Genomic DNA, 10501 nt, shown 5'->3' with positions numbered 1-10501 from the left:
AGATGTCAATACGCTAAGGAGAAGAGGTGGGTTTTAAGAAGCGATTTAAAAGCAGGCCGCGTGGCAGCCGCTACGAGAAAGAACGGTCTCTTTAACTTCATGTCCTTCTCGCGTGGAAACATCGTGTGTTTTAAACTTGTTTTGCAAATTAGTGTCCTTTTATTTGACATCGTTTCAAGAACTAACGACGTTTTCTCGTTTCAAATCCCACCTCTTTGCTTTCGACACATTGTAGAGTGTTGCTTTTATTGCTTTTAAACGGTCTATTCTTATTACTTTTATTGTTTTATTCTTGTTTCTATTTTCTACTTATTTATCTACTTTCTATTCGTAGTTGTTATATTCTTGTCTTCTGGCCTCGTAGATATATATATATATATAGAAGGACTTCATGTTGTGCTCACGTGGAAACATCGTGTTTTCAAACTAGGTTACGCAGGTGTCCTTTTATTCGATATACTTTCAGCTATGTTTTTTGAAGAACTAACAAGGTGTTGTGTATAATTATATAATCATCTAAAGAAAGCTCTGTTATGTAGGTTCTAGAGATGTGAGGGCTACCAAATAGCACACTGTAACCCTATTTTTATTTGTTGCTTTGTTGCCGGTAGTCTCAACTTTCTTTTAGCACCTCAAGACATGTTGCGAAAAAACAGGCTTTAAAAGTACCTTTGGTGTCCCTGTGTGTTTTCCAATATTACAAAGTGCTGTAATGAGAAGGAAAACAACACAAAAGGGGAGATTTTTTTTTCCTGTGCCTCAGAGGGAGATAGCGACTCGTCTCCGCGCTGTTCCAGCCTGTAGGTTCACTTTTCTCTTTGTGCGCCAGAGCACTCCTTGGGACTCGAGCGGCGGGGGAATTGGGCGTGCTGAGTGACGCTGGTGGCGAGGTGCCAGCTCCTGCCTGCGAAACGAGAAGAGAGGCAGGACACGTTTCAATTAGGCAACCAACGCCACACACACACAGACGGCATGGGAGGAGAGGACACCTCGCCAGCTACCTTCTCCCTTCTGACCTCTCTCTAAAACCCACTTCCCTGCTCCACCTTTCCTCCCGAGGGGTCATTGTTGTGCAGAATTCACATGGGAAGGACAGCACCGGGGGTCTTTGTGAGGTGATGCTAAGTGTGCCAGCTCGGCCTGCATGTTTCCATTAGATTGTCATGTTGGCTAATTAGAGAGCGGCAGCATGATTCACCTTGTTAATTAGGAGGACTTGCACACCACGAGCCTGGGGGGCTGTGGGGAAGAGGAGCCCAGCCTCAGAGCCTGCTAGTCGCCTGCTGCCTGTGAAGATTCCCCCTTCTCATCTACCTTTCACTTTTTTTGATTTGGAAATGAATAAATCATTGAGATCGTCCTCTCACTCGGAGTGTGAATATCTGAGTTCTCATCTTCTCCTGGATGCAAATTAGACGTGATCAATAGAAGGTGACGAGCGGCGAATCTAAATGTGAAAAGAAAGAAGGGAGAGACAGTGAGAGAGAAGATTTGCTCGACGCAGCACGACAGCGTAAAACGAGACAAAGCGAGAGAACATTTAAAGTAGGAAATTTCCCCTTAGATAAGCAGTATTTTTAATGATCACCGCTCGCTCGGTGGAAAGCCGTCAGAATATGCTTAACACTGATTTCTGGCTTCTTCGTTAAACACTTTCACCATGGCAACATGTCTGAATAAATGTTATTATTTATAAAAAATAATACTGACTCCAGCAGCTTACTTAGACACTTTCAATGTATCCCCCTCTCCCCCCCTCTACACGCCCCCCCCCCCCCTCTACACGGTTTAATTCCTGCAAATAAGTTGCAGATGATGATGCCCACAGGGTCAGGATACTGACACCCACATAATGACCTTCGCTCCGGGGTCTGCTTCGGGCTCCGAATAATTGGTCCTTGGCCCTGGAAACACTTCTGACATCCCCAGCTTCAGAGGACATGCCTCTCTCTCAGCCAATACGATTAGCTCATGCGTGTATTTTGAATTCATCTCCATAGGTAAAATAATATAATCACAAACAGATTCGCTTGAATATTTAAGCAGCTGTATGTGTGTTGATGATGAAACAGAATTTCAAATAGTTTTTTGCATCTTTAATGCACATTTTCCTTCTTAACGGATATATCGTCTTCTGTTCAAGACGATGGCACAATAAATGCAAATCGTTTTTAGGCGTCGTGGCTGATAAATATAGTAAAGGTTATAAATGAAGGTGACAAAAGCCCTGAACAACTGAATACATACGTATGACTTTACTGTATATCTTTAATACCTATAAGGGCAATTAGACATGCGAGCTAGCGGCACAGCACGCACACATGAAACATGCTTAATATTAACAATTCACTACTCCATATTTTATCTTGAGGAACGCTGCCACATGTAATTATTGAGTTCTGTTGATGCTCTCTCCAGATTTAGCACAAAGACTCGCCTCCATTAGCAGGTCAGTGCTCAACTCGTCTCTTTGTAGTGTCTGAGTGCAGATGGAGAAGTGAAACCTGATTGGTTACTGCAAATGGCGCTTCAGCCTGCAGCGAACTAACTGCCAGGCACTTCACATGAAGAAAGGCCTCGAGATGCAGCTCCCAGATGTTCCCGTAATGTCGGCCATGTGGGCGTCAGGTGAATGAGATCCATGGATTACAGACATGCATAAAACACATTTGTTAAATGTCCGCACTCTCCTGTGAGGTAGAGGGAAGCGCACACAAAGGATGGTGCTTTTGGGATAACGGCTTCTGGAATCGGTGTTGAAGTTGTGAAAAGAATATCCTGTCTTTCTTGATTTGAAGCCTCGGGAATTTAACCGATGAAACGTGTGTACACAGATTTGATGTTAATCCGCGCATACTAAGAAAGCAATCCATCTGATATTTGTAGGCATTTATAACCGATAGCAAACGTGCACAAATGATTTAGTTTTCTTGTGATTTGTGTCTAAGAGAAGGCGACTAAAATATGTGCACGCAACTCTGTAAGGATGCACGTATGCACAGCTACTGTCAACATGCTAACAGGCTTTCAATGACAATGCTAACATGCTAATGCTAAGCTTGCATGTTCACCTTCTTAGTTTAGCATGCGCACAATTGCTAATAAAAACAAAACCTAAAGTACAGCTAAGGCGAAGGAAGGTTAGTCATAAACCAAACGATGTTATTGTACACATTGAAATGTTTTCTTAATCATGCCCTCTGTGGAAAGGTCAGCAATACACCAACGTGACATGACCAAATTACGATTCATCCTAATGGGAACATGATTGTCTTAAACTGCATGACAATCAATCTAATATTTCAATAGAACTGTAAATGTGAAGGCTCATAAGGGTGTATCCTCTTAGGACCGTGAATCCAGAATGTAATGGAACAGTTGTTGAGATATTACAGTAGGACCAGATGGAAGAGTTCACCCAAATGAAAACACATCTTAATGAGAACTTGAATGTGTAAAGCACCAACAGTTACTGCACTCACAACTGTAGATGGGATCTCATGGTACTCGAGGAAGGGGACCATGAAAAGCACATGCGGTTTACACTTCTGGGAACCGTGAATCCTTACAATTCATCCAACAGTTGTTGAGATACTTAAGACTGGACCAAAATAGTAGACACACCGAAAGACTAACATTACAATGCTGCTAGCATGACTTAAATTAATAAAATAGTTATCACTCGTACAAAAGTACTAGTTTTGGTTTGATTTAGTTCAATCAGGAGAGACGGTTTTGATGTAAGAACACATATTTATTGCAGAGATACACAAATGGATGTAATGGAGTTTTGGCGATTAGGCCCCGTTGTGCAGGAGTATCATTCGGGAGGGGGGAACCAATCCGATGAAACCCCCCGGGGTTTAGACCCTGGTGGTGTTCGGTCTGAAGGGGAGGGGCTTAGCTTGACCCTGGATCCAGAGGGACAGGAGGTGAAAAGTGGGGGAGGAGGGTTGCGTCGAGTCACCTGAAATGACAGCTGTCAGAGGGGGGAGGGCAGACTTAAAAGGTTTAGCAGAGCGCTATGATAGGCTCTTGGGAATAGAGCGAAGTGATTGGTTAAGCTGGAGAGTGACGCCCCCGATCACTTATTGAGAGGAGAGAGAGTAGTTACGTGGGAATAGTAAATGAAGAGTAAAGACGGTCTTCCTGGTTTTGACCTTACGCTGAGCTTCATATGAGATACTTAAGACTGGGACCAAAGTAGGTAAACACAGAAAGACTAACATTACCAATGCTGCTAGCATGACTTAAAGTGGACCTATCATGCTATATTTTAATAATATATTGAAGGGCCAATACCTATATAAAATGTCTGTTTGTTTTTTTTTCAAAATACCAAACAGATCCTGCATTTTAGCCATGCCTCATTTCGCTCTATTTGCTCTATTCCAGCCCTGTTTTTGCAAAGGCTGAATCTGAGAAGTCTTCTTCGCTGCTTTTGTGGCAGACTACCAGCGCCACTTACAGGCCTGGCATATGTACTACAGCGTCTCCAGCGCTTTCGAGCGGCAATGGCCGTGGCCCAACCCCCCATTCCCCTGATAGGTGGAGAGTTGGCCATATAGGCGGAGCCTCCTCGTTTCTGACGTCAGACAAATTCAAATCTGGATCAGATCCGTTGCAGCCCCGTTTTTAGAGATTTGGGTATGGAGGAAAAGAGAGAGGGTTGTGTTTTCTGACACGTATTGACATGTCTAAAAGACATACAAAAGTGCATTTTGCATGATAGGTCCCCTTTAAATTAATAAAATAGTTGTCACTCGTACAAAAGTACTAGTTTCGGTTTGATTTATAGTTGTTAAAATGGTTTGAAAACATAAAAAAATGTCTTTCTTCGGGGCTTATACATTTGTGTTATTCTACTAATGTCAATGTGAAGTCAACATGTGTTCAGCTTCTCAGTGTATACATTGTGTTTTTTTCATGTTAAATTGTATATATTACAATTATGCCATAAAGGTCGGCAGTTCGGCTAGGACCTCCCAAGATGGACTTACTTTACAGATAGTTTACCGCAGATAAGATACCAGACATAGTTTTGGACTGCCCCCTGACATTGATGCTGATTTATGGAGCTGTTAAGCTGCCGGTATCCAGTTGTTCTAAAACGGGCCTGTGCTGCTCCTGTGGCTCTTAAATACCTGACAGCACCTTCTAGGTTTCTGGTTGTAAATCAAGCCGCTGATTTGTATCTGTATCTTGTGAAAGAATGCCTGGCATGTCCTCAAAGCTTTGTCTTACGCTGCTGACACTGAATATCATTATTATTGGAGCTAATTTAACACTGCGCTAATGTGTGTATAGTTTAGAGTCCACGCCGCAAAGTTAGTTTGGAGCTAATTGTTAATCGCTATGATGTTGTATGGATACAAATAGAATCAGCAGGGCATTGCTTTCATTTCACGTCGTTACATTCCAGCTATTGTTTTGTTACCGTTTGACTTTGGACTTCAGTTCCTGCCTATTATTTTAGAAAACTCTAAAATGTTGTTAAGGGGAGTTTCTTATTAGCGGAACACACGTTTTAAACCTCAACATTGCAGTATATCATTTTGATTTAGTTGTGGAAAATCGAGATGGCTATTACTATCCAATATTAATAATAGATATATCGTGCAGCCGTATCAAACTCAGATCGTGGAACAGTCATACTGTAAAATAAAGACAGTTTTATTTCCGAAAATGAGAGGGTTTCTGGTTCCTGCATTCGTTAACATTTCAGTTTATGTACCAACACCATTTAATGCATTTAACTATTGTGTCTGTTCATTGTGTTGCTCTGTTGGAGGAGCCTGTGAGCTAAGATGTGCATCGACATAACTGCACTGTAGCTATGCACGAATGACAATAACAGCCTTGAAATGTCTACCATCACACCATGAAGGTGTGTCGAAATGCACAAAGGGGGACTCTTCCATGCACTTACTACACCATCGAGTAGTTTTGAATATGTTTTCTACAAAATTATTTGACATCATTTAGATGCAGCTTCATTCTATATAATAAACACTTTCCATCGTGCTGTAGACCAACCTATCGGCTCGCAGTGCACAGGTTAGATCAGGGGTGTCCAAACTTTTTCCCCCGAGGGCCACATACAGAAAAACATACGAAGGGCTGGGCCACTCACTAGAGGTATGTCGCCTCATAGGTTCAGTTATAAGTTAGCAACATTAACCAAATGAAGGTAAATGATGCGTGTTGTGAGTGTTCAGCCCATCCCTTAAAACAGAAGCCTCAGATTGATTGTCATAAGGAGGATAGGAACTAGGAAATAGGAAGGTTGTATTCAAGCTTTTTGGGTAAATAAGTAATTGGGCGTTTTCTTATCAAACTCAGATATGTTTAGAAAATGTTTCCAACTTTAATTAACTGAATTTATTTGAAAAGTGGTCTTACTTACACATGAATACCACGGTGTAATATATGTTTACAGATATATTTAAGAGTACAATATAAGAGTTGCATTTGTGGACATTATACTTTTAGAATTAGAGTTTTTGATTGGAAGCTAAATCCATCCACTGTGTTTTATTAAAATGCACGCTTTCATACCAAGCTCTTTAAGAGGGGGATAGTGGCATATGTTATGTCTATATACAACAGGCTCCTGCTGGCTGTTGGACCAGAGCGTTCTAAGGGGGGGGGGGGGGGGAGCGTCCAACTAACAAAAAAAACAGGGTCTGGCTTTTGTGCGGTGGTCTTTGCAGGGCACATAGCTTCCTCCACAGCCCTGGAGCTGCTTGTGACGTCAAGCAGAGCGTGTTCTGCTCCACCAAGGACATCTGTCTGTAAGCGTCTGGGGGGCCGCGAGCAGACCCCCAGGCCGGGAGGCAGGAGGAAGGGAGGGAGGGAGGGAGGGAAGATGGAGAGAGAGAAAAGCCTTTGTTAAAAAACAGCAGAGAGCGGCAGGTTGGCCATCATGGCTCCTGCAGCTCCTTTTCACTCGGAGCGTAACAAACCGCTCTGAGGTCTTGCCGTCTTTCGGACATGTTTGCATCATAAGGGAACATACGTGTCTTTCTTCTGAGAAAACACTGTTATTTCTCACTTGGACGTTTCTAGCAATATGTTAAAGGCATAAATGTTAAAGTTAACTTTTAATCACTTAATTCTCATGCTTGTGTTCTTATTTTCCTGCTTGATTGATTTTGTTATTATATAAAACATGACCAGTAACACCACCTTTTAGTTTGTTAGCAACATATAAAGACACGTGCATACCAGCCATTTACACTGTTGATATATGTTGACACGATGCTTTCAAACAAGAGGTCTTACTCTTATTTTAAAGGCCCTGACACACCAAGCAGTCACCAGAGAACTCGCCTTCAGTGCGTGAGTAGCAATAACTCTCCTCACCAGCAGGTGGCGGTAGTGTGTATTCGCCATTAAAAAGAGGCAACAACCGGAAAACAGAGAAGAAGAACAGACCGTGATATAAACAAACAACAAATGGCATGTGCGTTCCATTTTCACTCTCGTCCATCGAAAACACGTTTCGTGCGGGACTGGAGCTATCAGCCATTGGAGTGTTGCTTGTGGAAGATATTCTCAAGCAACCGTTTCGCTTCTCACGCACTGATTCGCTAGCTGAACAGCCAATCGGAGTGATTTTTTGTCCGACTGCCAGTGGCCGACGAAAGGCCAAATAAGGCGTGTCGTGACCGACGGTGCGGGACACACCAAATTGAGTTTGGGCGACAGGGCACGCTTCATCGTCCGACTAACGAAAACGGCCGATTTCCGCCTGGTGTGTCAGGGCCTGAATATGAACTTGGAAGAATCTTCTGGGACATAACTCCATGACACAAGCTGTTAGATGAATACATGTAATCTGGTATCGAAGTTTTTTCAAGCATGTATTAACCCAATGTGGTTCTTATTCATCGCTCGAGATATTGTGTGTGTTAGGGAATTTAATATACGTTTTCTTCAAACATGGGAGATACCAGTCATTCTCAAAGGAGATCTTTAACTTCCTGCAGAGTGTGTGTGGAGAAGCTTAATCCAACAGAGTATTTTTAGCTGTAATCATATTTCCAGTGCAGATTAGGGGTAATTCTGAGAGCCATGATGAACACAGACCCTGATGTGATTAATATCAGATTAACATTCAGTGTTTGCACATCAAAGTGTTAACTGATACTCGCTCGTATCACAGCGCTCTGTTCAAAGTGTTTCCTCCGAAGTGTTCATATTTCCAGTTTCCCCATCATCAGGTGTTTGCATCAGGACTGCACGTCTTTCTAACAGAGCTGCAGATTGATTCTGTCGGGCATCTTGAAAATGTTCTACACATCTCCTGACCTTTGCTAATAATTCGACTTTACAAGTTGGAGTTCCCAGCTTTGAAAGGGCACACAGGCGGACTGGAAGCACTGGTATTTAGGTGACTTTAGAACAGCAGATATTTATACGGTACCATTGATCGAACCTGGCAAATGTATTCAGTCTGCCAGACGGTTATTCCTCCACTCTGGGATGAATCTCTGTTTCGTGACCTTTGCCGTTTTCAGTGTTGATTGCGACTTACGGTGCATTGCCAACATATTAATCTAGAAGGGAGAGAGACATTCTTGAAATTGTAGTTCACAGATTGCAATTCCTTCTGAAATGACGACATAACTAAATCATTTTAATCATCATCATCATCATCTTTATTTAAAGAGACTCTTGGTCCATTATTACAAAACATACAACACTCAAATACAAACTAAAAAAAGGCAGCCATACCAATGTTTCCACAGAGGTGACTGGTATCGTACAGCACTGAGACACGGATTTGAAAGCAGCATAATGACAGAGTTATGAGAAACATTCAATCGACAGATGAATTTGTACATCAGACCTCTCAAAAGAGCATGGAACGTGTTGACTCGTGCATTACAGAACATTTCACTTGCACTGCACCACCTTGGTTTTCTAAGCAGTATACGCAAACAGTCATTATATGCAACCTGGAGCTTCCGGAGGCTCGCCTTCTTATACTTGACCCACAAGGGGGCAGTATAGAGAGGAGTGCAATACGCTCTAAAGAGGTTCACCTTAACCTTATCTGAACACCAAGAGAATTTTCTAGCCAACATGTTGGCTTGTATATATAAGACACGCCGCTGTCTATACATGTCATCATCATCAGCCATTTCATCTGTGATGATGTTCCCAGATACTTCGTGTTACAGCAAACAGACAGCACCTGTCCTGACAGATAGAATGTTGGAAAACAAAGGTTCTTATCCCCTTTTGCTCTACAGATCATTACAGCGCTCTTCTTAGCATTGTATTTAACGTCAAATTTGACTCCGTAATCAGAACAAACATTTAGCAACTGTTGAAAACCAGCACTGCTAGGAGAAACAATTGCCAGATCATCGGCATACATAAGATGGTTTACAATCACATGACCAATCACACACCCTGTTTTACAGACACTTAAATCATCCGATAGATCATTCATATAGATATTAAAAAGGCTCGGTGAGAGGAGCCCCCCCTGGCGGACTCCATTACCAACACCAAATGGCGCCGAGACTGCATTCCCCCATTTGATCCGCATGCTCTGGTTGGCATACCAATAAGCCAGGATCCTAATTATACTGTTGGGCACACCTCTTTCTCTCAATTTTAAAAACAGTTTATGATGGTTAACTCGGTCAAAAGCCTTCGAGGCATCAATGAAACCAATCAGAACAGTGGAATTCTGTCTTCTATATGTTTCTACCATTTCCTTCAAAGCATAGATGCATAGCTCAGTACCATGCTTAGCCTTGAAGCCAAACTGGTTATCTGAGGTACATAAATAAGAACATAGTCTATCCAACAAAATTCTTTCCAGGACTTTGGATAACACACTGGCCAGAGCAATTGGTCTATAGTTATCCAAGCTCCCTACCTTGCCCGCTTTGTCCTTAATGACAGGGACCAAGGTAACCGTCAACATGGAGTCTGGCAACATACCATGAGTCATGAGGCCGGTAAAACAAATGGCAAGAAGAACTGCAACCTTCGGGCTTGCCAGTTTAAGGTGCTCTGCAGTGATTCGGTCAGAGCCGCATGCTTTGTTATCAGCTAGCTGTTCAATTGCTCGATAAACCTCTTTAGCTGTGATTCCCACTGTGTCACTTTTCACAACACTACCAACTTTGTAGGGGTCACTTTTAACACAATTAAGTATAGTAGAGTAATGTTGCCTCCCCATCTCAGCTATGTTATCGGCTCCAGATACTCCCTCCTATGGTAACGGTAATGACGTACTGGCCCTGTTCAGAGCTCTCACCTCCTTCCAGAAGCCAGTCACATCATTATGAAGGAGCTTTTCAGCCAGTATTTAAGATGCAATACATGTGCAGTGGGACATAGAAACTGGCTTGCAGAGTTTGATGACATCCTTTTGTAGTGTAGTGCCGTTCACCAAACGACTGATGTGGTGTGAGTGGCCGATTGGTGGATACTGGCCGTAGAGTGAATACAATGGAGCTACATAACGTTCATCTTA

At 42.5% G+C, this 10501-nt stretch overlaps 1 protein-coding gene across 1 annotated transcript in view; it reads left to right on the top strand.

The window, feature by feature from the left end:
* The window catches only part of LOC117443693 (transcription initiation factor TFIID subunit 4), a 151691-nt gene that overhangs the window by 87107 nt on the left and 54083 nt on the right, over positions 1 to 10501 (top strand).

Source organism: Pseudochaenichthys georgianus, chromosome 3, assembly GCF_902827115.2.
Source record: "Pseudochaenichthys georgianus chromosome 3, fPseGeo1.2, whole genome shotgun sequence".
Lineage (NCBI taxonomy): Eukaryota > Metazoa > Chordata > Actinopteri > Perciformes > Channichthyidae > Pseudochaenichthys > Pseudochaenichthys georgianus.
Note: the sequence above shows the minus strand (reverse complement) of the source record. Positions and strands in the feature narration are given on the sequence as shown.